The 25,112-nt window shown below is 43.0% G+C and overlaps 1 protein-coding gene and 1 long non-coding RNA gene across 4 annotated transcripts in view; both read left to right on the top strand.

Annotated features, from left to right (window-relative positions):
- IL1RAP (interleukin 1 receptor accessory protein) overlaps nucleotides 1-25,112 on the top strand; it is a 379,294-nt gene that overhangs the window by 34,417 nt on the left and 319,765 nt on the right. The window lies entirely within an intron of this gene.
- LOC143808051 (uncharacterized) overlaps nucleotides 18,248-25,112 on the top strand; it is a 28,049-nt gene continuing 21,184 nt past the window's right edge. The window contains exons 1-3 of the long non-coding RNA XR_013221866.1: nucleotides 18,248-18,802; nucleotides 21,076-21,140; nucleotides 21,227-21,289. This is a non-coding gene — a long non-coding RNA (uncharacterized LOC143808051). The remainder of the gene's footprint in view (nucleotides 18,803-21,075; nucleotides 21,141-21,226; nucleotides 21,290-25,112) is intronic.

Here is a 25,112-nt window from a genome sequence, read left to right on the forward strand (position 1 = left end):
CTAATGTAGATGTTAAAGGAGACCTACAAGCAGACAACGGCATCCATATATGCGTATCAAACATAATGGCCAAATAACATTTGTTTCTTCCATGCTGAGATATGATTGACTGAAGTTACAAGCTCCAAGGACCAGATTTCACTACTGAATGGTTTTGATGACAATATGTCCTCTTCTGATTTTTCCGTAAATGGTTGTCATGGAGATCTTGTGCAGAGTTATTTCACCACATGTAACAATATCTACATCCTATCTTTCTATCTAAATCAAATAAGTGCAGTCACATGTGAATATGCCGAAAATGTGCATCAGGGTATTTGACCTGACAGAAGTGAGTCCTCATCAGAAAATGGCCTATTGATTAAACAAGGTTGGTAGTTAGGTCTTGACCCTGTCCTGTGTATTGACACATGCAATGAGCCATGTAGCAGTCATTGGGAAGGTAGGGGGAACAGGTTAAGGTGTTATATCACCTATGGTGGATCCTGTGTCATCATCTATGTATAGAGGGGTTAACTGTCACTATAATCCTGGTGGTGATATACTGTATATATACACTCACCGGCCACTTTATTAGGTACACCATGCTAGTAACGGGTTGGACCCCCTTTTGCCTTCAGAACTGCCTCAATTCTTCGTGGCATAATTTCAACAAGGTGCTGGAAGCATTCCTCAGAGATTTTGGTCCATATTGACATGATGGCATCACACAGTTGCCGCAGATTTGTCGGCTGCACATCCCAAAGATGCTCCATACAAGGTAGGATGGATCCATGCTTTCATGTTGTTTACGCCAAATTCTGACCCTACCATCCGAATGTCGCAGCAGAAATCGAGACTCATCAGACCAAGCAACGTTTTTCCAATCTTCTACTGTCCAATTTCGATGAGCTTGTACAAATTGTAGCCTCAGTTTCCTGTTCTTAGCTGAAAGGAGTGGTACCCGGTGTGGTCTTCTGCTGCTGTAGCCCATCTGCCTCAAAGTTCGACGCACTGTGCGTTCAGAGATGCTCTTAGGCCTACCTTGGTTGTAACGGGTGGCGATTTGAGTCACTGTTGCCTTTCTATCAGCTCGAACCAGTCTGACCATTCTCCTCTGACCTCTGGCATCAACAAGGCATTTCCGCCCACAGAACTGCCGCTCACTGAATTTTTTTTCTTTTTCGGACCATTCTCTGTAAACCCTAGAGATGGTTGTGCGTGAAAATCCCAGTAGATCAGCAGTTTCAGAAATACTCAGACCAGCCCTTCTGGCACCAACAACCATGCCACGTTCAAAGGCACTCAAATCACCTTTCTTCCCCATACTGATGCTCGGTTTGAACTGCAGGAGATTGTCTTGACCATGTCTACATGCCTAAATGCACTGAGTTGCCGCCATGTGATTGGCTGATTAGAAATTAAGTGTTAACAAGAAGTTGGACAGGTGTACCTAATAAAGTGGCCAGTGAGTGTATATATTAATTATAAAAAAAAAGCTAATCAAAATATTATATATATATATATATATATCATTTTGTCTTGGCCTCTGGTAAAGCAATAGGGGGAGATATGTATCACTGAGGATGTTAGCTTCAGTGGTATGAACCTGGGGAAAATGTTTCAACACACTAAGTGCTGAGAGGAGTTAATCAGCCATGTTAGGGACTGTTTTTCTTTTTTTGTGAATGGCTGAAGAGTGGGTGGGAGGCTGTTCACCATATCTCCACCCCAGAGTGGGGTCTAGAAAGTAAATATTCAGCCATCTGAATCATTCCGAGTTCGGTGTGCCTGGAGATGAGAGTTCCAGAGCTGGGTTCATGAAAAGAGAGCTGAACCTTGTTGTTCTCCCTAAGTGGACGGATACTCAGCCACATAAATGTCGCTCTGGGGATGCAAAACGTTTTGGGGACAAAATTGTTTGCTGTGTTGCGTCATCAAAAGAGTGATGTGAGGTGTTGGAGGCGTGTACGGGGAGGAGGGGACAGGTGCTCCGAATTATTGGTGTGGCGTAGTGGATGATTGTGCTAGAGTAGTAGGATGTGGGGTATGGATTTGTAGTATTAGCAAACACTGTGTTCTGGAGCAGGCCAGCTCTCGTACACATTGGATATTTTCTTGCAGGCCAAATATAATGTGGGCTAGATTTGGCCCCTGGCTCTAGTTTGCCGTGTATTTTCTAAGTTATACATGTTCATGCTTCTGGCCTGCATCTTTAAAACATCACTTTTTAATATAGCACTAAGAATAGTTTGAATGTTTAGAATATGAACAAATTTGTATCTCTCTGCAGTAATTTTGACGATACAATAGCTAAAACGTCCCTCTGGACTGGTCATACTACATCATGAAGTCTCCAGTACTGTAATTTGTTCATGTCTGCAGTACTAGGCTGCCGAGTTCTCCTCCATCAGTTCTGGTCTGTATTCTTCCTCGGTATCTCATCAGTACAGACATGCATGAACCTCTGCCATAGAGCGTTTAGTGCATCTGCAGCAGGAACTGAACATAATTCTCCTACTGTGATAGAAAATCTTTGCATTTTGAGCAAGGGGAATTGCTGCTCTGGTGATTTTTTTTTTTTAACTGTGCATCAGTTCGTCGCTGTTTAACCTATTGGATGCGGATTCATTTACACGGAAAACACCATGTCATTAAATTTAATTTGTTGACTGTGTGTGCAGCTTTTTGGGGTTATTCATCTAGTTGTATTTAATTACTAACCTAATGAAAGTGTAAGACAAAATCCATAGGGTGAGTTTTGATGAGCAAAATGTTCATGTTGTAGATTGGGTTGCCAGCTTGAGTTGAGTTTTTATTTGTTCTAGACAGATTATCAAAAAAACACTTAGACAGCATTTTCTCCTCCATATTGGAAAACCGTGATAATGCTAAGACATGAGCTGCGTTTTTTTTTTTTTTTTTTACGGACAGGACAAAAATGTGCCTATTTTTACGGACTGTCCTGGAATTTCTGGACACTTGCAGCCCTGGCTGTAGCATGTGCCTGGGCCAGTGAGACAAAGCCCGTTTAACTTTGATGATGGGGGATGCTGTTAGCTGCTGGATCTCGATGTTGTGCCATCCATAGCTGCTCACCAGGGGAAGTTGCTGAGCCCCTGTTAGCAGACAAATACAAAGGACTTTGTTCCTCTGCCCAGAAAGGAGTAGCAGATAAATATGTGGCAGCTGGGCACAGCAAGTTTGGGTTTTATTATTAGGAATGTCCCTGATGATGAGCGGAGCACAGGTTAATGGTTAGCTGCAAACAGCCTAGAGACTGAACAAATCCTACAGTGAAAATTTCACATTACAAAGTTCCCATTGAAATCAATGACCTGTCTGTAGTCCATCAGTGCAGAAGTAAAAAATGATAAGTAGAAATACTAGGGTTGGATGCAGGGCTGTAGAGTTGGAGTCCATTTTTGGTGGAGTTGGAGTCGGGGTAAAGTGGACTGACGCCAAAAAAATATAATAAATTGGGTTCAGTAGTTCAGTGCAGCTGTAAATGTTTCCATAAGAATTTGAGAAAGTTATGAAATGTCCTATAAATGTTTGCTTTGTTCCTGATGTAAGGAGCTCGGATTTTAGTTGAGATGAATCTGTGCTGCACTTTATGCACATGCTCAGCAGTCAAGCAGGGCTGCGGGGTTGGAATCAGAAATTGAGGAATCGGTAGGAGTCGGTGGTTTGGCTTACCGACTCCACAGCCCTGGTTAGAAGAATCCCAGAAGCTTTGTAAGTGATGAGCATAAACATTTTCTCCTGCTTCTTTTTTATTGAATTTTTTACTGCCTAGCTCCTTAAGAAAAAAAATGTGTCTCTTACATTGTAGTGTACATAAATATGAAGTAGGCAAAGTACAGTCATGAAATGTGTGGGCCACTTGTCAAGTTACATGTTGATTTCCCAAGTGAAAAGTAGTTAACAAAGACAAATATAAGAAATTGCTGCAAATTTTAATGTACCATTGTTTTTTGCACTGAAGTTCTCAAAGTGGAATAAATATTTTTTGTGTATTAGTTTGACAATCCTACCCGCCTAGTAATGCAGACTTTGGCAAATATTGCAGCTTCTAAACATTTCTTTCTATTCTTGTCTTATTCTTTTAAAAACACTTCTATCCAAATATTCTTTGGTCGTCTTTCATGTACAATAACGGTATTCCATTATGAAGGACATTTCAAAACCTTAACATTTTAAAGAAACTTCTTGAAGTATTTCAAGGTTGACTTGTAAGTATGACATCCTGTTGTTTTCCTACCGGTTTTCATTTGCACAAAGGCCACAGCTTTCAAGATTTGTACAGAATTAGTGAAATGTATTGTTCCCTCTCAGTACAGTACCCACTGACAGACACACATGATAACAGAACCACCCCATCTTTACCTGTTGGGTAGGTGATCTTTATTTAACTGCTTCTTTTCTGACATACTTTGGCAATTGTAGACAAAGGGCTAAGCTTTTGTTCGATCTAATCTCCACGATTGATTAAAGTGCTGTGTGACATAATTAAGAAGTTCCCTTGTGTGCTCAAGGCACCAAAGTAATCTGTCACTTCAGATTAAAACCACAGTCCAAAAAGTGTAACATAAAGCAATGTTTATTAAAATTTCATGCAACATGTTTCAAGGACGGGTTTGACTTCTCCATTGGCTCCTCATGAAGTGACAGCGCTGGACAAAATCCTGCTTATTTTTGGCTATACATATTTGCAATTTGAGGACATGACTTTCTCTGTGTGCAGCTCCGTATGGCTGATCTGCATAGCTGGTATGTGCAGGAGTTGCCTGCTTTTATATACACTAGTCTGATCTGTAAAAGGGCCAAAGTAGGTCCATCAGTTCATTTGAAAAATCACTAGTGTGCACAGGTGCAAAGGTTATTAATGGATCAGAGTGGTGTGCTTTGAGCACACGAATAGCACACTGACCCGAAAGTATGGCCATCCAAATCTGGCCTTTAAAACACATGAAAAGTAGAGATGAGCGGACCAGTGGATATTCATCAGGTTCGACCAAACTTTTTTCGAAAGTTCATTTCGGGTACCAGAACTGTACCCGCACTTGAACCCAAACCCCATAGTAGTAAATGGGGATCCGAATTTTGATGTAAAATGGCTGTAGAAAGGTCTAGGGATGTCTCTCTCCCTTCTCCTAAAACTCCAAACACTAAATCTTCCAGGAGAAATCCGTGTTCGGAGTTCAGCATTGGGTGGTATGAACCCCTAACTTTACAGTTCAGGTTCACTCATCTCTAAAAGTAAGTTGTATGTTTAAAGTTTTATTTTGAGAGACCCTCTGTCAGGTCAGCAGTCACTTACACCAGTGGAGCTGGGTAAGTGTTTTACAATGTTGTGCATGGACCTTACACCACCACCTCTGGTAAGCCTGTTTCTTAAAATGGAACCATCGGTTTAATTTCATAACTCAGTAGTACACATGAAAAAAAGTAACTTTATAATATCTTATTACAGAAATCTGCTTTTTTCCTCTTGGATTGATCATTAACTCTCAACTTATAAGTTAAATCAGTCTAAATGCAGATTTTCATTCTACGGAGATAGTAGATGACAGCAGCTGCTCATCAGGTTCTATGGAGTGCGTAGGGAGGCGAGTTAGAGCCTGACAGTCATTCTGCTGCAAGTTCTCCTGAAATGGCAATTCCAGTTTCATCAGTATTGAAGCTTTCCACTTACCGTATTTGAGTTCCTGCATTAATGTTCCCTCTGGTTCATATTACTGAGATGTAGATTGGGCTCTTCCTATAAATTGCATGGGCATTGGCTGGAGTTGTCGCTGCCTTGCTTTACATTTTGAGCCACTATTGTGTACACAAACGTTTTCATTAAACGACAAAAGCGTAAAACGATAATGCCAATACATTACAACAAGCGCAGCACCGTAGCGGGCAAGCATGGTCATTAGGATAGTAAGAAAATTAAGACGTATAAGCAAGGTTTATGTCGGCATAAGCACTGTTACAAAATTGATTTTTTTTTTACATTTTATATGAACAGATTCTTTTTTTCTTCACCTTTTTTGATGTGCACAATAGCTGCCTTTAAATCTGAATATCACATAGCTTTCATATATTCTTATTATGCTATGCCCTCTCCTTATGAATTGCAGCCAACCTTGTAGATAATGTGTTTCCAGAAGTCTTTCCTGTGAAGGTCCTGTGTGTGGGACCCCCGCAGTGTAACCAGCTGGACGATGTCTGTGTTTATTAAAATTAAAAATCATCCCTTCTAAAAAGTGCTAGTAATTAATTCTCCAATTTTTGGCACTGCTTAGGCTACTGTGCATTTATCTCATTTACAACACAGACCGCTATTACTTAATTGTCTACCGCCGACTGCCAATAAAGCTTTGCTACAGGGGATCAATACCAGCGACTCCTGGCACAATACTGTATGAGAGGAGGCATGGCCGCTCTCCACTCTCATCATTTGTTGTAAAGATAAAATGCAGAGCGCTGCGTTGGATTTATTACAAGCAGAGGTAAAATGGGTTAAATTGTTTTCCCTCAGAGCCGCAGATTTTCTCTTTTCACATCTGAAAGCAGATAATAGTGGGGAGAGACAAGAAATTCACTACTTGTTCCTGCCCCGATTCTGATTAAGTTTAATCGCATCATTTCTTGATGTTGGCGGAAGCTGAAGAAAAATTGCTTGAGGGAATGACTGATATGATTTTAATTCTTCCCTTGTGATGGACAAGGCAGGAAACAAGCCATTAGAGCTCTGAAAGAAAGCACAAGGAACGTATGTAGAGCAAGCAGTGGAAATGCCATACAAAGCTTATTGTTTGCCATGTCCTGTAAGTACTGGACCCACTGGGATGATATCCCCCCTTTATGGCTCCTGCAGTCAACCTGAGTGCGATCCAAAAAAACATCGGATTGTTCTCAGACCAATATTAGTCTATAGGGCCGTGCATGTGTCCGATTTTTTTTAAAAAAAAAATTTCCCCTCGAAGAGCCAGTTCGGGAAAAAAAAATTGCTGCATGCCTGAGTTTAAGCCGATGTTCAGATCACACTTTGTCATGTAAGTCAATGTGTCTCTGCAAACCACAGTCTGACACAATGGAGAAGATCGAGACATATTTTTTTTCTCCATCTTCTCATCTGAGAGAATCGGATCACAGTTTGATCAGACTGTGATTTGCATAATCGACCCGATTTTTCTCAGATGAGAGAATATATGCTCGAGAGACCCTAGCCTTAGAATTAGCTCTGTTCTACTTTCCATTTCAAATGCGTTTCCTCAAGCCCGTGATTTGTTTTCTTAAAGCTGCTCATGAGAATGAGCGCACATACACACTAATTCATAAGAGGTGACTAATTACCGAGTCTCCGCTGGTCAATTCCAGGTACCATATAAACATATCAAGGTGTTCATGCGGCTATCTAAACCCTCGCTGAGCGCAGTAATTAAGCTAAAGCTGTGATATGTTATATTCAGTACACGCTTTTTTTTTTCTTAAGGTTTGCATTTAAATTGGATTTTGACCATTAAGTCGAAATTTGTAATGGCTGAAACGCCGACCAAGCAAAACTATTCAGGAGTGCTGAGAAGTAAATATGTGTATGATTCCTAAGAAGGTAATTTCTGTATCTCTGCTACTTCACAACCTATCGAGTGTGTATCCAGTGGGATTTGTATGTGAATATGCTTCATTTATAAGTAGCTTTTCATGTGGCTCATGTACGTATTATTGATTCCTTACCTGCCCAAGGTTCCGTCATCATGAATGAAAGTGATCCTAAGTTTTAATGCTCACCGCAGATCCTACGCACGGCCCCATATTAGTGATATATAAATGCCTCTTTATTGCCTCCTTTGTTCTGTCTGATTTTGTGTTAAGCTTATAGTTTTCTATTTCACCCTTATACAATTCTTAGACAAGTTGCGCAATCAAACACATTTGTGCAAGTTGTCCAAAACTTGCTGTCATGTGACTGTTTTAGGGATGCGATTTTGCTGTAGAAAGAAATGGCCAAATCGCATACAAGTAAAATGTAATTCAAAGTTGCATGTATCTTACATAAAGATGCTTTTACATTACGTTCCAGCTGGGTGTCCGCCTCCAGTAGGCGAACACGTTCCACAATGATGCACGGTAGAGCACATGGTCTCTTTGCCGGGCTATGGTCCCGTTGACGCATAGGTCCGAATCCCGTTTTGTGGGGGGTACTGACATATGCACCAACGGGGCCACCAACCAGGTGCTGGAACACAATGTGAAAGAACCCTAAAAGTCTATGGCAAGTGAGTTGCAACAGAAAATCCAGCCCATTTTGAAACATTTGCGACTATCACAATCACTGTAGGTTGCAAATCTCAATGTGACACCATAGTAATAAAAAGTCATCAGGCATGCCCTGGCCGTCATATGGAAGTCTCCACGAGCCCCAAAGCAATTTGTAGGATTTGGGCACAAACATTTTTTTTTAATTTTTTTTTATTTGGCCTGATATCATATTGCCATCTATCGAGTTATTTGTTAGCTGTATAGTACCTAAAGAAGGCCATCTAAGGTAAGATCAACAATTGGCAATATATGGCTGTGACTGGGTGTATGGTTGAGCAGGCAGAGACAGCAGACCTTTGAACAATCTGAAAGACCTTTATTGGGACTGGGAGAATATAACACCAAACATAGATCTGGTTTCTTAGGAACATTCCTTAGACTAGTTCCTCAAGTCCTGTAGGGTGGGCAAGACATTACAATCCCACCTGACAACTGATTTCCAATCCCTAATAGTCCATACACTGGTACCAGGACCTGGCTGCAGCAACAGATCATCGACCTTCACAGGACACTGCACCAGCTAACAAACCAAACATGTAGCTTATTGTTCTACATCTGTTGGCATCAGCCCCCTGGCTGGGCAGAGGTACTCTCACCCCCACCCTCTTAAACATTTGCTACAGGTCGCTCAATGTATGAAGAAGGCTGCAGACTGGTCATCTGGAACCCATCTGCAGAATTGTGTATTAGGCCGGTTTCACACGTCAGTGGCTCCGGTACGTGAGGTGACAGTTTCCTCACGTACCGGAGACACTGACTCACGTAGACACATTGAAAGCAATGTGTCACTGCACATGTCAGCGTGTTTTCACGGACCGTGTGTCCGTGTGCAAAACACGGAGACATGTCAGTGCTCGTGGGAGCGCACAGATTACACGGACCCATTAAAGTCAATGGGTCCATGTAAAACACGTACCGCACACGGACGCTGTCCGTGTGCAGTCCGTGTGCCGTGCAGGAGACAGCGCTACTGTAAGCGCTGTCCCCCCAACGTGGTGCTGAAGCCGCCATTCATATCTTCTCTCCAGCAGCGTTCGCTGGAAAGAAGATATGAAAAATCCTTTTTTTTTTTTTTGTCCTCGTGTTTAAAATAAAGATCCCTGTCGCCACCCCCCTTCAACCCCCAGTACGCCCCCCCGCTGTTACTAAAATACTCACCCGGCTCCCTCGCAGCGTCCTGTCCTCGCCGCACCTCCTGTATGAGCGGTCACGTGGGGCCGCCGATTACAGTCATGAATATGCGGCTCCACCTCCCATAGTGTCTCCATTTTTCATGATCTCGGGTTGGGTGAGGGCTTATTTTTTGCGTGCCGAGCTGACGGTTTTAATGAGACCATTTTGGTGCAGATATGATCTTTTTTAAAAAAACCTTAATTCTGGCGTCTTGACTTTTTTTCTCGCTACGCCGTTTAGCGATCAGGTTAATTCTTTTTTTTTTATTGATTGGGCGATTCTGAATGCGACAATACCAAATATGTGTATGTTTGAATATTTTTTATTGTTTTGTTTTGAATGGGCGAAAGGGGGATGATTTGAACTTTTATATGTTTTAAATTTTTTTATATTTTTAAAAACATTTTTTTTTTTTACTTTTGATATGCGTCAATAGCCTCCATGGGAGACTAGAAGCTGCCATAACCTTATCGGCTCCTCTACATAGAGGCGATGATCAGATCGCTTCTATATAGCAGAATTAGCATGGGCACTAACAACCATACAGGTCTCCAGGAGACCTCCTGTTGTCATGCCAACACACCAGGGACCCGCGATCACGTGACGCGGGTCATCGGTGGGCTGATTTCTGGCGCGGTTGCCGGAAGCGCTTGTTAAATGCCTGACAGCGGCATTCCACCCGCGGTTATTCCGGGCACTTGTCAGCTGTTCAAAACAGCTGATATGTGCAGGGAAAGATGTCGGCTCACCGCCGGAGCCCACATCAAAGGGAAGGAGTCCGATATCGGCATAAATGTACGCCCGATGTCAGAAAGGGGTTAAATACCCAATCAGACCATTGTCATACCCCATTAGGCCATTTGACAACTTCCAGTTTTAGGGTATGGATACATGATCAGAATTTGCAGCAGAAAATCTACTGATGGCAGTGTTGGCTGGAAAAACAGCGTAAAATAGGTATAGTTTTGACTTTTTTTTGTTTGCATGCATTTTTCCAATTTATCAGTATGGATGATATTTGCAGCAAAAATGTTGAAAGAATTGATATGCTGCAGGTTTAAATCTACTTCAAATCTGCAAGGAAAAAATAACCAGTGTGTGCATGACACTTTTGGAATCTCATTCACTGTGCTAGTATTAGGGAACCCTTCAGATTTTGTGACAAATTTGTGCAGAAAAAAGTGACAAAAACGCAAGGTATGCACACACCCTTATTCAGTAGGAAAAGGTGACTGATTTACTCTGAAAGACCCAGCCCATTCATGTTTCTTACATAGCTTTTGTAGCGTGCAGTGGCGCTGTAGGGTATTGTGTCAGAGACATAGGCAGACATAGTCCATATAAAGAAAATATGGGGATTTTATTTTCAGCCAAAAAGTTACAAATTGTAATGAAACTAAAAACAACAAAGACTTTCTCGGCTAGGTGCTAACTAACATACCACTGGCTTACGCTACCAGCAACTCCGCATTTAGCACCTTTTAAAGTGAACCTGTCAGCAGGATTGTGCTGAGCAAACTACAGACACTGTCAGGTTGGCGCTGTTACACTGAATAAAATGGTACCTGGGTTGATGAAATCTGTCTTGTGGCTCGCCGATAGCTGCTACTGCGCAGGCGCGGCAGGCCCCATTTTGAGACAGTTTTATTTATTTGTTTTAATGAATTTTTTACAGCATCAAATAAAATAATTAAATCTACATTATACATCCGATCATGCTGCAGCACCTGCCTGCTTAAGGTGATTTTTTTCCCCAATATATATAATATAGATATAATATTCAATATGTAAAATAGGGGGCAGGTCACTGAGGTGTCAGTGACCTGTCAGAAGCCATACAGATGCATATGTAAGCAGGGCACCACATGCAAACCCCCACAGGCCACCCAGGAGCACGAGCATATCATTAACTCAAACTGAAAATAAAGATTAAACAACAACCACAAGACGGATTTCATCAACGCAGGTATCATTTTAATCAGTATAACAGCGCCAACCTGACATTATCTGTAGGTTACTTGGACTTATCCTGCTGACAGGTTCCCTTTTACCTATCCTCATCTGGGTTATATCACTCATTTTTATATCCTTTATTTTCTGTGATATGATTGTCTAAGGTGTGATTTAAAGAGGTGCCCCTAGAAGAAAGCTAAACGCGCGTCGGGGTCTGGCAAGAGTTAACTAACGATATATTGAACATCTTTGTTATCTACTTTTTATTAGTATGATGTTTACTACTGTATGTGTCAGAGCCATACACATCCGCTGCATGCACCACTTGACTACGCATATCTTTTTTGCTTATGTGGCTTCTGGTAACACAGAACTTACGTCAGTTCTGTTGCTCTATATTTTTAGAGACTTTGACTATCGTTATCTCCTGCAAATGACGGTTGTGTTGCCAAGCTTAGGTTTCCCCACTTTTTAGCTTCCCTGTTTTTAAATTGTTTAAATTGTGTGTTATTTATCTTTCAATAAAGAGTTCTCTTTAGTTATGGTTCGCTTTGCACATTTTCTTTGTAGAATGATGTGACCTTTGTGTACTGAGCCTTATTTATTGGTTCCATGTAAATATTTTTGGCACTAATATGCTTCCTCTAACAATTGCATGTGTGCCTTTTGTCTCCTCTATTCTGTAGTATAGTATAGGTAAAATACCTTTTCTTCACATTACGGAGCGATACTACAGCCCTGCAGCTTATTGTCTGGCGATTTGGTTTATTACGATTTTCTTACTGTATTGTATTCAGGTAGTTGCACGTTTAGAAAACGTTCATCTTTACTATTTGTCGGTTACTGGGTCTGCCAGCATGACAGCATTTGTGCATTATTGGGTTATATCATGCTATTTATGACTCTCCGGATTATCTTGTCCTGTAATGAATGGTTATTGCCGCCCTGCTTTATTTTTGCTGTGAAGAAGAGACGGTGGCAGCGCTTCCATTTCACAAACAGGTTTCCCTTCAGTTCCGTTGAGGTCATCAGTTTCTACTGATTGTCACGGACTGTGGCTTTAATACCTCTATAAAACGACTTGACTGTCATGAGAAAAATCAGCTTGCTGGCTGCTTTCCACGGCTAGTTGCAGGAGAAAAGCCTTGGCTTTGATTGTGAAGCCTAAATACCATATACCGGACTCTACTGCGTTGCACCTGCTTGTATGTGACAGAGGAGAGCGCGTCAGTGATCCGTGCAGGTGGGAAAGGAACTATGCTGCACTCAGCCACAGTGTAGAGAGGAGCTGGCTGCCACAATTCCTGCTTCCCTCACTTGTGGCAGAAATCCAGCACTGAGTCTCCTAAGATCTTTATTACCTCTCTTCACAGCTCTTCGTAGTGTAATGAATTTATGGAAACCGAAAAAATCCCCTCTGATTTCCCTAGCATCATTCTCATTGACCATTGATATGCTAGGCTGTTCTCTTCCAAATCAGATGCTAAAAGCCTCATAAAGTCTGCAGCGAGCGCTCGCGTTTGTAATGTGGTACAATGGCATAAGTTTGGTCCGTTCACTTTGGATTTGGCAGAGATGTTTTATTTCGGCGAAGTGACACAGTCACGGCATTGGAAGCAGCACTGCAGGGCTTGATTATAAATGCGTGGTTCACTTATGTATCTGGGATGCAGGCATGATAATGTAGCATTATAGGAACACACTGTTATTTTCCATGCATCTGAGAGAGTACTAAAGTGGTGGGAAGTTTAACATTTTTCTGAACGGACTTAAGTGTAGAAAACGTTTAGGGTCATTTAAAGGGAACCTGTCACCAGAAAAACCACTATTAACCTGCAGATGTGGGGTTCATTTGCAGGTAGTAGCGTTCTAATGCTGCCAGTGCCTGTACGTAGCCAAACACTGCGGGGAGCAAAGGAAATTTTATTCTCCCCAGCAGCTTTCCTGTTTCAGTCACGGGGCGTCACAGGTTCAGTCACCGCTCTGGGAATTTAGAGTGACGGCTGAAACCGCGCCCTCAGCCCTGACTGACAGCCGGCCGCAATGTAGAAGGAGTGTCAGTCAGAACTACAGCCGCCGGACAGTGACTAAAAAACGCCGCTGCCACCCTGTGACTGAACCCGAACCTTCGCCCTGACTGACACTGACTCTGCATTGGGGCTGGCTGTGCGATAGGGCCGGGGATGTGGTTTCAGTCGCAGAGGGTGACGCCAGCGTGGCTTCAGTCATCACTTTAAGTATACAAAGTGGCGGCTGTAACCATCCCTAACTGACACTCCCTCAGCCGTCACTGAATACTTAGAGCGGGGACTGAACCAGCGCCTGTGCCGCCCCCGTGACTGAAATAGAAACGTTCCGGGGTAAGATGAAGTTAATTTTCTCCCCGCAGCGTTAGGCTACTTGCAGGCGCCGGCTAGCATTATAACCCTGTTAACCCCATATCTGCAGGTTATTAGCGTTTTTTTTTCTGGTGACAGGTTCCCTTTAATTATATACAGATTGCACATGTTCTAGTCATCTGATCGGGCAGAAGCCCTTGGTTAAATCTTCAGGAGTGGAATGGCACTCGGACCATATAACTCGCAGCCAGAGATCTTGTCCGCCTGCACTCCCCGCACCCTTGTTACTTCTCGGCATGAGACTGTATTAATCTGCAAATGGATTAAATACTTTGAATCAGCAAACTGGTGAGTGCTGCTGTTTTCTTACTCTTTTTATGAGAAGCCCTTGGTTTTCTGCATGTCATATGGAATGGAGGTGAATGAGACAACTATTTCTGCAATTAATCTACAGCATTTGATATCAATTAGAGGATGTCATTTGAGTGCTACAACTAATCAGCGGCTGCAGTATCCCCTCTTCTTTTATCAGAAGAAAAGGTCTCTGACAACCGATGGCCGTTGATTGGCTTCAGCGCTCACATGGATGTCCCTTGTGGATGTTGATGGCTGGAGACTGGTAGGGTAAGTGTGGCTGAGGATATAGGAGCGGTGCTGATAAAGTAGGATTTATTTTTCAACTCCCTTGGCCCATTAAAAGAGGTTGTCCAATAGAGGATAACTTATTTAATGTTTCTATTTAGGTTAATTGAATGATTACTAACCTATTTATTGTGGAATTTCAACTTAAATGGATTTTATGTAACGTTTCATTACAGTAAGAGACTTGGAGGTTTCTGAAGTTCTGTCATTTGAACCATTATTTTTCATTGCTGGCAGGAATGAGAGGGTAATGCTTTTGGTCTTTCTGTATTTATTTTTTTACTTTTACTATAGATTGCAAGTGGCTATAGCTCAGTTCTGACCCAGGTTTGTGGCACTATGGCTCTGATTCATTAGGTTGTTCTTGACAGAATTCTGCTGTAAAACATCTTTAAAAAGTTATCGAAGTTTTGACACAGCAATAAGTGGTGCAAAATACTGTGACTTTTGGTATTTTGAGTCCAGTCCTGGCTACCGTCACTAAAATGGAAGGGGCTGGGGTAAAGCAAGGTGTGGCTTGTCTTACCTGTCAAATTCATGGAGGCCCAAAAAAGAGTCTCGGCAGATCCGCTCATCTCTACTTACAACACCTGTAAATTCCAACATTTTGTAAATGCTTATGTTCAATGTAACTGTCCATTTTTACTAAATGAAAGGAGGGTGGATTTAAGGTGGGGAAACATTGTGATTATTTTGCAGTAGATTGTAAATGTAACTGAGGAGTTTCCATATTCTATTATGGCCAAATTTTAATATCAAAAACTAGATTTTACTTACCTGCTATAAAATCCTGACCATAATTTGTTTGCTAAATGGGTAAATCAGATCCACATGGACTCAGAACAACTTTTGGACAGCCCAGTTTAAAAAATACAATTCATAACATTTTTTAAAACCAATATGTTTTTGTTATTCTGCCTTTCTTAACGAGGTTGTCCACTGCTCAGACAACCCCACCTCAATCAATAGGTTTGCCTTCCCCATAAAATGACAACACTTTTATACTCCTGTGCCCACACTGTTCTAGCGGTGTCTGCACTCCCGAGGCTCACATCACGTTGTTACTCCACACAGGCCATTGCTGCAATCCAAGGTGCTTGATTCATTCATAGGTTCATGCCTCCAAATGAATCTGGCTAATCTAAAAAGTTGCCGGTGCCTTCTTGTGTCTAGTCACCGACTGGAGTAAGATTTGTGGTTTAAGGCACATCGCAGCTCATTAAGAATTGGATGCCCTGTTACTCCCCGTCCAACCCCCAGCTACTCCCATTTTAGCGGAGCTAGTGAAAACACCAAAAGTTGCAATGTTTTTGTGCTATCCCGCATTGAACAAAAAAAATTTCATTTTTTTTTTCAATGCTAGTTACATCACTGTTCTGGCATAATTGCTTTGATGAATCGTGGAACCTCACCTATAACGTACTGCAAATCCTCATGCTGTACAGTAACGTCACAAATGCCCGTTACTCATCACACTGTTGTATGCATGAGTTCTTAAAGCATTAGATTTTAGTTGATGGATGATATCAACCAGAACAATTGTTTGTTGAGTAAAACAAACTATCGATTTAGACGATCGTTCACAGATCATCAATGAAATTAGGTCATTTGTGATTGAAATTTTAGGCTCAAAGGACCTTTCATTCAGCAAGAGATCTCTTAGGCCAGGTTCACATTGCGTTACAGCATAGTGTTGACAGGCTGTGTTACCGCTATAGCATACACGCGTTATACTATACCGCTGGCACAGATGATTCATCTGTGCTAGCGGTGACTGAACCTCAGATGCTGCAGCTTGCGTCCAAGGCTCCCTCACTGAATGACGGCATATCGCTAGCGCATGCTGATTATGGCATGCATTGGCGATGCGCCTGATAATAGGGGTTAATGGCAGCGTTAACGGACTGCGTTACACCGCTTAATGCCGCGGTGTAACGCAGTCCGTCTAACGGACTGCCATAACGCAATGTGAACGCAGCTTTATCCATGATCATTCTTTTATGGAAAGCATATTCGCAGAAAAACATTTGTTAGTGTGGTGTCATTGAACAATTATAATGGCCAGTGTGAACTAAATTATGTGTGCCTTTTGATTAATATCTATAGCAATCTTTATCTTTTATTGTGGTTGAGAAAAACACATATGGGAGCAAGAAGTCATCTATCCTGCTTGTCATTTTTACATGACTTAACAAAAATCTTCCGGCTTTGGTGTCCTGGCCACCCTTTACCATGACACAGCGGCTAGAAGAAACCGTATATACAGTATAAGCTACCAGCTTTTCTGCGTAATGAGCGGGACAGACCGTGCCTGATCTCCACAAGAGTTCGGTTCTGGTGTTGTTGCCCTCCAGCCTCATTGACTGCACTAATCAGCATCCTGATTGTATTCTGCCCTCTGCTTATTAAACATCTTAGCTAAGAAATTATTCATTAGGGAATCTGAAAAAACAGAGTTAACCTTTAATGTTGTGTAATAGTAATTGTGTCCTAAAGTCCTTTATGGTTTCGGCTTTAAGCTGATATTTTCAAAGCCATCTGCTTAAATTATCGCAATTTGTTCCACCTCACCCTTCTGTCATCGTTCTTTGTCTTAATTAGGTGTTAATTAAATTTCATTGGGAAGATGAAATGCTCCTATTATGGCACATTTTCATGGTACAAGGCCAAGCTTTGTACTTAGGTACCGTATATACTCGAGTATAAGCCGACCCGAGTATAAGCCGACCCCCCTAATTTTGCCACAAAAAACTGGGAAAACTTATTGACTCGAGTATAAGCCTAGGGTGGAAAATGCAGCAGGTACCGGTGAATTTCAAAATTAGAAATAGATACTCCATACCATTCATTATGGCCCCATAGATGCTCCACATAAAGCTGTGCCATATATAATGCTCTGCACCGTTCATTATGGCCCCATAGATACTCCACATAAAGCTGTGCCATATATACAATGCTCTGCACCGTTGCCCCATAGATACTCCACATAAAGCTGTGCCATATATACAATGCTCTGCACCGTTGCCCCATAGATAGCTGTGCCATATATATATATGCTCTGCACCATTGCCCCATAGCTGTGCCATATAGTGCTCTGCACCGTTGCCCCATAGCTCTGCCATATAGTGCTCTGCACCGTTGCCCCATAGCTGTGCCATATATATAGTGCTCTGCACCGTTGCCCCATAGCTGTGCCATATAGTGCTCTGCACCGTTGCCCCATAGCTGTGCCATATAGTGCTCTGCACCATTGCCCCATAGCTGTGCCATATAGTGCTCTGCACCATTGCCCTATAGCTGTGCCATATAGTGCTCTGCACCGTTGCCCCATAGCTCTGCCATATAGTGCTCTGCACCATTGCCCCATAGCTCTGCCATATAGTGCTCTGCACCATTGCCCTATAGCTGTGCCATATAGTGCTCTGCACCTTGCCCCATAGCTCTGCCATATAGTGCTCTGCACCATTGCCCCATAGCTGTGCCATATAGTGCTCTGCACCATTGCCCTATAGCTGTGCCATATAGTGCTCTGCACCTTGCCCCATAGCTCTGCCATATAGTGCTCTGCACCATTGCCCCATAGCTGTGCCATATAGTGCTCTGCACCATTGCCCCATAGCTCTGCCATATAGTGCTCTGCACCATTGCCCCATAGCTGTGCCATATAGTGCTCTGCACCGTTGCCCTATAGCTGTGCCATATAGTGTTCTGCACTGTTGCCCCATAGCTGTGCCATATAGTGCTCTGCACCGTTGCCCCATAGCTGTGCCATATAGTGCTCTGCACCATTGCCCCATAGCTGTGCCATATAGTGCTCTGCACCATTGCCCTATAGCTGTGCCATATAGTGTTCTGCACTGTTGCCCCATAGCTCTGCCATATAGTGCTCTGCACCATTGCCCCATAGATGCTCCACATAAATATGTGCTGTTGCTGCCGCTGCAATAAAAAAAACAAAAACACATACTCACCTGTCTTGCTTGCAGCTCCTCGGCGCCATCTTCCCGGCGTCTCTCTGCACTGACTGATCAGGCAGAGGGCGGCGCGCACACTATATGCGTCATCGCGCCCTCTGCCTGCAGTCAGTGCAGAGAGACGCCGGGAAGATGGCGCCGACGCCCGGCGTGTGGAACGAGGAGAGGTGAATATGCGATACTTACCTGCTCCCGGCGTCCCGCTCCTTCCCCCTGCCTGTCTTCGGTGCCGCAGCCTCTTTCTCTGTCAGCGGTCACCGGCACCGCTTCATTAGAGAAATGAATAGGCGGCTCCGCCCCTATGGGAGGTGGAGCAGCCTATTCATTTCTCTAATGAGCGGTCCCACGTGACCGCTCAGGGGAAGAGGCTGCGGCACCCGGAGACAGTGGGACGTGCAGGGGGGGCGACAGGAGCCCCGGAAGCAGGTAAGTATATGACGGTGCTCACCCGCCGACCCCACCACCGATCATGACTCGAGTATAAGCCGAGGGGGCACTTTCAGCCCAAAAATTTGGGCTGAAAATCTCGGCTTATACTCGAGTATATACGGTATATACGTTGCATCCGTTTACATTGGTAATTACAGTAGGATGAATTTATTTGACCCTGAAAAATCAAGATTTATTGAACCAACTATGCTTAGCTGAAAAAGTGTGAAACCTGTTTCTTTGATTTAGGAGTAGGATATAGAAGTCAATTTCTGTATGTTGTCTTTTTTATTTCATATATTTCTATTTAGAGGTATTGGCAGTTATTTATTGTATGGCTTCCCAGCTTTAGTATTGAGGGGCCCAATCTATATACAGTATTTTAATGCAAAACTATGAAGAATATTTTAATGCAGGCATGAATTGTTTTTTATACATATAAATGGAAGTAATCCAAATTCTAGGTGTGCTGTGTTGCAGGTTTATTTTTTACTGTTTTTGAAAACATGCCAGTTAGGGAAAAAGAAGAAGAATTTAGAAAATATTACCGTATATACATGAGTATAAGCCGAGATTTTCAGCCCACTTTTTTGGGCAGAAAGTGACCCTCTCGGCTTATATTTGAGTCATTGTCAGCGGGGGGAGGGGGGCATCGGGGGAGCGGCGCGGTGACATACTCACCTGCTCCCGGCGCAGTCCCTGGCAGCATCTCACTGTCAGATGGTCTCCGGGCAGCTTTTCCTGTGTTCAGCGGTCACGTGGTACCGCTCATTAAAGTAATGAATATGGACGCATATTCATTACTTTAATGAGCGGTATGTGACCACTGAACACAGGAAGATGCCGCCGGTTCCGGGAGACCATCTGACAGTGAGACGCTGCCAGGGACCGCGCCGGGAGCAGGTGAGTATATCGGGGGAGGAGAGCATTGCGCAATAGTCACCTTCCTCGTTCCCCCGCTGCGCGCTGCTCTGTCTTCCATCCTCTGCACTTACTGTTCAGGTGAGAGGGCGCGATGATGGGATCAGTGTGCGTGCCGCCCTCTGCCTGAACAGTCAGTGGGGAGGATGGAAAACAGAGCGGCGCGTGGAACGAGGAAGGTATCACAGTAGCAACAGCAAATGGGGCAAATGTGTGGAGCATCGTATGGGGCCACAATGTATGGAGCATCATATGGGGCCACAATGTATGGAGCATCGTATGGGGCCACAATGTATGGAGCATCGTATGGGGCCACAATGTATGGAGCATCGTATGGGGCCATAATGTATGGAGCATCTTATGGGGCCACAATGTATGGAGCATCTTATGGGGCCACAATGTATGGAGCATTGTATGGGGCCATAATGTATGGAGCATCTTATGGGGCATAATGTGTGGAGCATCTCTTGGGGTATAATGTGCGGAGCATCTTATGGGACCATCAACCTTTGTGCAGCATTATATGGGGTATATTTTAATATGGAGCATCTTATGGGGCCATCATGAACTGTATGGAGCATTATATGGGGCTCCTGATTCAATATGGATATTCAAAAACACCTAACCTACTGATGTCTCAATTAATTTTACTTTTATTGGTATCTATTTTTATTTTTGACATTTACCGGTAGCTGCTGCATTTTCCACCCTAGGCTTATACTCGAGTCAATACGTTTTCCCAGTTTTTTGTTGCAAAATTAGGGGGTCGGCTTATACTCGGGTCGGCTTATACTTGAGTATAATCGGTAATTTAGTTTTAATTTTTGTGAATCCACTGACACATACAACTGTATCAAACTGGCACACGAATAGCTCCCAACCATCCCAGATTCAGCGGGACTGTTCCGTGTCCCATCACGTCTTTTGAATTTGGTAATCTTGTCCTCTATTGCAGGCAGTGAACCCAGGTACCATGTCAATAGTGTGTTTAAATATACAGCTGTGGCAAAAATTAAGAGACCACCTCAAAATTTTCAGTTTGTCTGATTTTTCTCTTTATAGGTATATTTTTGAGTAAAATGTAAATTGTTCTTTTATTCTATAAACTACTGACATGTCTCCGAAGTTCTAAGCAATACATTTTGTATTTATTTTATGAAAATGAGAAATGGTCAAAGTAACAAAAAAATGCATGGCTTGCAGATCTGAAATATTGCAAAAAAAAACAAAAAACAAGCTCATAATCATTTAGAATCAACAATACTAATGTTTTAACTCAGGAAGAGTTCAGAAATCAATATTTTGTGGAATAACCATGATTTTTCATCTTTCATCTTTCATGCGTCTAGGAATGCTTTCCACCAGTCTTTCACACTGCTTTTGGGTGACCTTATGCCACTCCTGGTACAAAAATGTAAGCAGGTCTTCTTTGTTTGATGGCTTGTGACTATCCATCTTCTTCTTGATTGTAATTTTCTTTATTTTTGTGAGTTTCCCCAGGTTTTACACCAACACACTCAACATTAAAGCCAGGAGCCTAAAGCTGCTGATTCACAAACTCTGGTGATGTAATGAGGAGAATTTTGTGTACCGTACTTGATCTGAACTGTAGGCATTGACTTCATAGGCAGAAAGATATAGTATGCACAGCAGTGGATTTCTATGTATTTTTATTTTAGGGGGAGAATTTTTCATCCTATAATATCACTAAAAATAATAATGAAAAACTGTTGATAATGAAAAAAATTGTCATTTTTCATGCTTTTTTTTTTTTTTTTTTTTTAAACCATAAACATCACAAATCGGCAAATAAATACCATGGATATATTTGGTGTCCCTGTAAGGCCTAGTTCACATTGCGTTGGTGCAGTCCGTTCAATGCATGCGTTAAATGGACTGCTCCAACGCTAGTGCCTTTTAAAGATCGTGTTATGCAATTGCGATCGCGCAGATGCTCCACCTATGCTGTCGGTGACGGACCCGGAAACGCTGCAGACCGCATCCGAGGGTCCGTCACAGAATGACGGCACATCGCTAACACATGCCGATTATGACTGGCGTTAGCGATGCGCTACATAGTGACCGTCAGTGGGTGCGCTAACGCATCCGTTACATAGCGTTAGTGCCGCTGTGTAACAGATGCAGTTAGCGCATTGCCATTGACGCAATGTGAACCCTGCCTAATTGTAACGACCTGCACAACACAGAGATGAGATTTACGGTGTGACTTATTTTTCTCTATTAAACCCATACCAAAATGTAATACATCTGTAATGTTCACACGGCAAGAAGAAAATGACCTGATGTTTAAAGTGGGTTTTTGTGTTTTAAATAATTTTCTTGGATCCAATGGGTAACGTTTTCCTTGCAGAGAGTGACATGCCAAGTTGAGGAGACTTTTAAGCCTTGCAGTGCTCCTCTGGGAAATTAAATATGCACATTGTTTCTTCGGAGAAGAAGAGAACCTGAACTCTAGTGCCACCTATTGGAATTAGGATTTGTAAAAGTCAATATCGACCCTTTAAACTTACCACAAGACTTAAGGTACCTTCACACTCAGCAACTTTACAACGAGAACGACAACGATCCGTGACGTTGCAGCGTCCTGGATAGCGATCTCGTTGTGTTTGACACGCAGCAGCGATCTGGATCCCGCTGTGCCATCGCTGGTCGGAGCTAGAAGTCCAGAACTTTATTTGGTCGTCAGGTCGGTGTGTATCGTTGTGTTTGACAGCAAAAGCAACGATGCCAGCAATGTTTTACATGGAGCTAACGACTTGTGAGAACGATAAGTGCGTCACCGTTACGTCACAGGATCGCTCCTGCATCGTTCTGGAGCTGCTGTGTTTGACATCTCTACAGCGACCTAAACAGCGACGCTGCAGCGATCGGCTCGTTGTCTATATCGCTGCAGCGTCGCTGAGTGTGACGGTACCTTTAGGCCATGTTCACACTTTGCGGGTGACCTCTGCGGGTTCTCCCGCAGCGGATTTGATAAATCTGCAGGGCAAAACGGCTGCCGTTATCCCTGCAGATTTATCGCGGTTTGTTCCGCGGTTTCCGCTGCGGGTATCCGCCTATACTATTGATGCTGCATTTGCAGCAATATGCAGCATCAATAGTAATGTTAAAATGAAAAAAAAAGTTTATATACTCACCCTCTGACGTCCCGATCTCCTCGGCGCTGCACCCGGCGGTCCGGTTCCAAAGATGCTGTGCCGAGAAGGACCCTTCGTGACGTCACGGTCATGATTTTTTATTTTTATTCTTTTTTTTACACAAATATGGTTCCCAGGGCCTGGAGGAGAGTCTCCTCTCCTCCACCCCGGGTACCACCCGCACATTAACCTCTTACTTCCCGCAACGTGGGCACAGCCCCATGCGGGAAGTAAGTGGTTCAATGCATTTCTATGGGTGCAGAATCGCTGCGATTCTGCACAAAGAAGTGACACGCTGCGGGTTGTAAACCGCTGCGTTTCTGCGCGTTTTTTCCCACAGCATGTGCACAGCGGTTTGCGGTTTCCATAGGGTTTACATGTAAATGTAAACACAATGGAAACTGCTGCAGACCCGCAGCATCAAAATCGCTGCGGATCCGCGGTAAAAAACGCAACATGTGAACATGGCCTTAGGATAAAAACCAAAACCCGAATCTCAGTTTGCAAATTCTGTTTCTGCGTTCTTCCCCTTGTCAGTGCAAAGTGTGTGATCTGGTTTGGCCACCTATTATCAAGTCTTGTCAAAGAGTCGATGTTGACTGTCCTGCAGCCAAACCAGATCTCACACTTTGCACTGATGACAGGCAGTAACCTGATACACAGTGTCTACAAATTGACATTCTGGTTTTGGGTTTTATCCTAAGTCATGTGGCAAGGCTTGTCAAAGGGTCAAGATTGCTACTTTTAGGATTGCTGCTTCCAGTAGGTTGTTTGAGGCTGCCGTCACACTAGCAGTATTTGGTCAGTATTTTACATCAGTATTTGTAAGCCAAAACCAGGAGTGGGTGATAAATGCAGAAGTGATGCATATGTTTCTATTATACTTTTCCTCTAATTGTTCCACTCCTGGTTTTGGCTTACAGATACTGATGTAAAATACTGACCAAATACTGCTAGTGTGATGGCAGCCTTAGAGTTCTAGTCCTCTTTCTCCCTGAAGACAATTTGCATATTAACCCCTTCAGGATCTGGGGTATTTTAATTTTTTTCGTTTTCGTTTTTCGCTCCCCTCCTTCCCAGAGCCATAACTTTTTTATTTTTCCGTCAATATGGCCATGTGAGGGCTTATTTTTTGCGGGACGAGTTGTACTTTTGAACGACATCTTTGGTTTAGCATGTCGTGTACTAGAAAACGGGAAACAAATTCCAAGTGCGGTGAAATTGCAAAAAAAGTGCAATACCACACTTGTATTTTGCTTGGCCTTTTTGTTAGGCTCACTAAATGCTAAAAATGACCTGCCATTTTGATTCTCCAAGTCATTACGAGTTCATAGACACCAAACATGTCTTGGTTATTTTTTTATCTAAGTGGTGAAAAAAAATCCAAAATTTGCTAAAAAAAATAAAATGAAAAAAAAATTGCGCCATTTTCCGATAACCATAGCGTCTCCATTTTTTGTGATCGGGGGTAGGGTGAGGGCAGATACGATCTTTTGATCACCCGTTATTGCATTTTAATGCAATGTCGTGGCGACCAAAGAACTTTTTTTTTTTTTCATATTTTTTTAAAACATTTTTTTTTTACTTTTGCCATGCTTCAATAGCCTCCATGGGAGGCTAGAAGCTGGCACAACTCGATCGGCTCTGCTACATAGGAGCAAAGCTCATATTTCTCCTGTGTAGTAGAATTACAGACTTGCTATGAGCGCCGACCACAGGGTGGCGCTCACAGCAATCCAGCATTAACAGCCATAGAGGTCTTCAGGAAACCTCTGGTTGTTATGCCGACGCATCGCTGACCCCCGATCATGTGACGGGGGTCAGCGATGCGCACATTTACGGCCGGATGGCTGGAAGCGCTAGTTAAATGCTGCTGTCAGCGTTTGACAGCGGCATTTAACTAGTTAATAGCGGCGGGTGAATCGTGATTTCACCCGCCGATATTGCGGGCACATGTCAGCTGTACAAAACAGCTGACATGTCCCGGCTTTGATGCGGGCTCACCGCCGGAGCCCGCATCAAGGCAGGGGATCTGACCTCGGATGTACTATCCCGTCTGAGGTCAGAAAGGGGTTAAATATTTTTCTTAAAAAGTTGGCGATCCTCTTGTTTCACAATATTTGTTGCCCAGTTATATGGAGTTTCATGGTTTTTAAGGTGGAAGGTAGACATAAGTCCATCAAGTTCAAGTAATGCCCTAACATGTTGATTCAGATGAAGGCAAAGCC

The sequence above is a fragment of the Ranitomeya variabilis genome, chromosome 2 (genome assembly GCF_051348905.1).
Source record: "Ranitomeya variabilis isolate aRanVar5 chromosome 2, aRanVar5.hap1, whole genome shotgun sequence".
Taxonomy (NCBI): Eukaryota; Metazoa; Chordata; class Amphibia; order Anura; family Dendrobatidae; genus Ranitomeya; species Ranitomeya variabilis.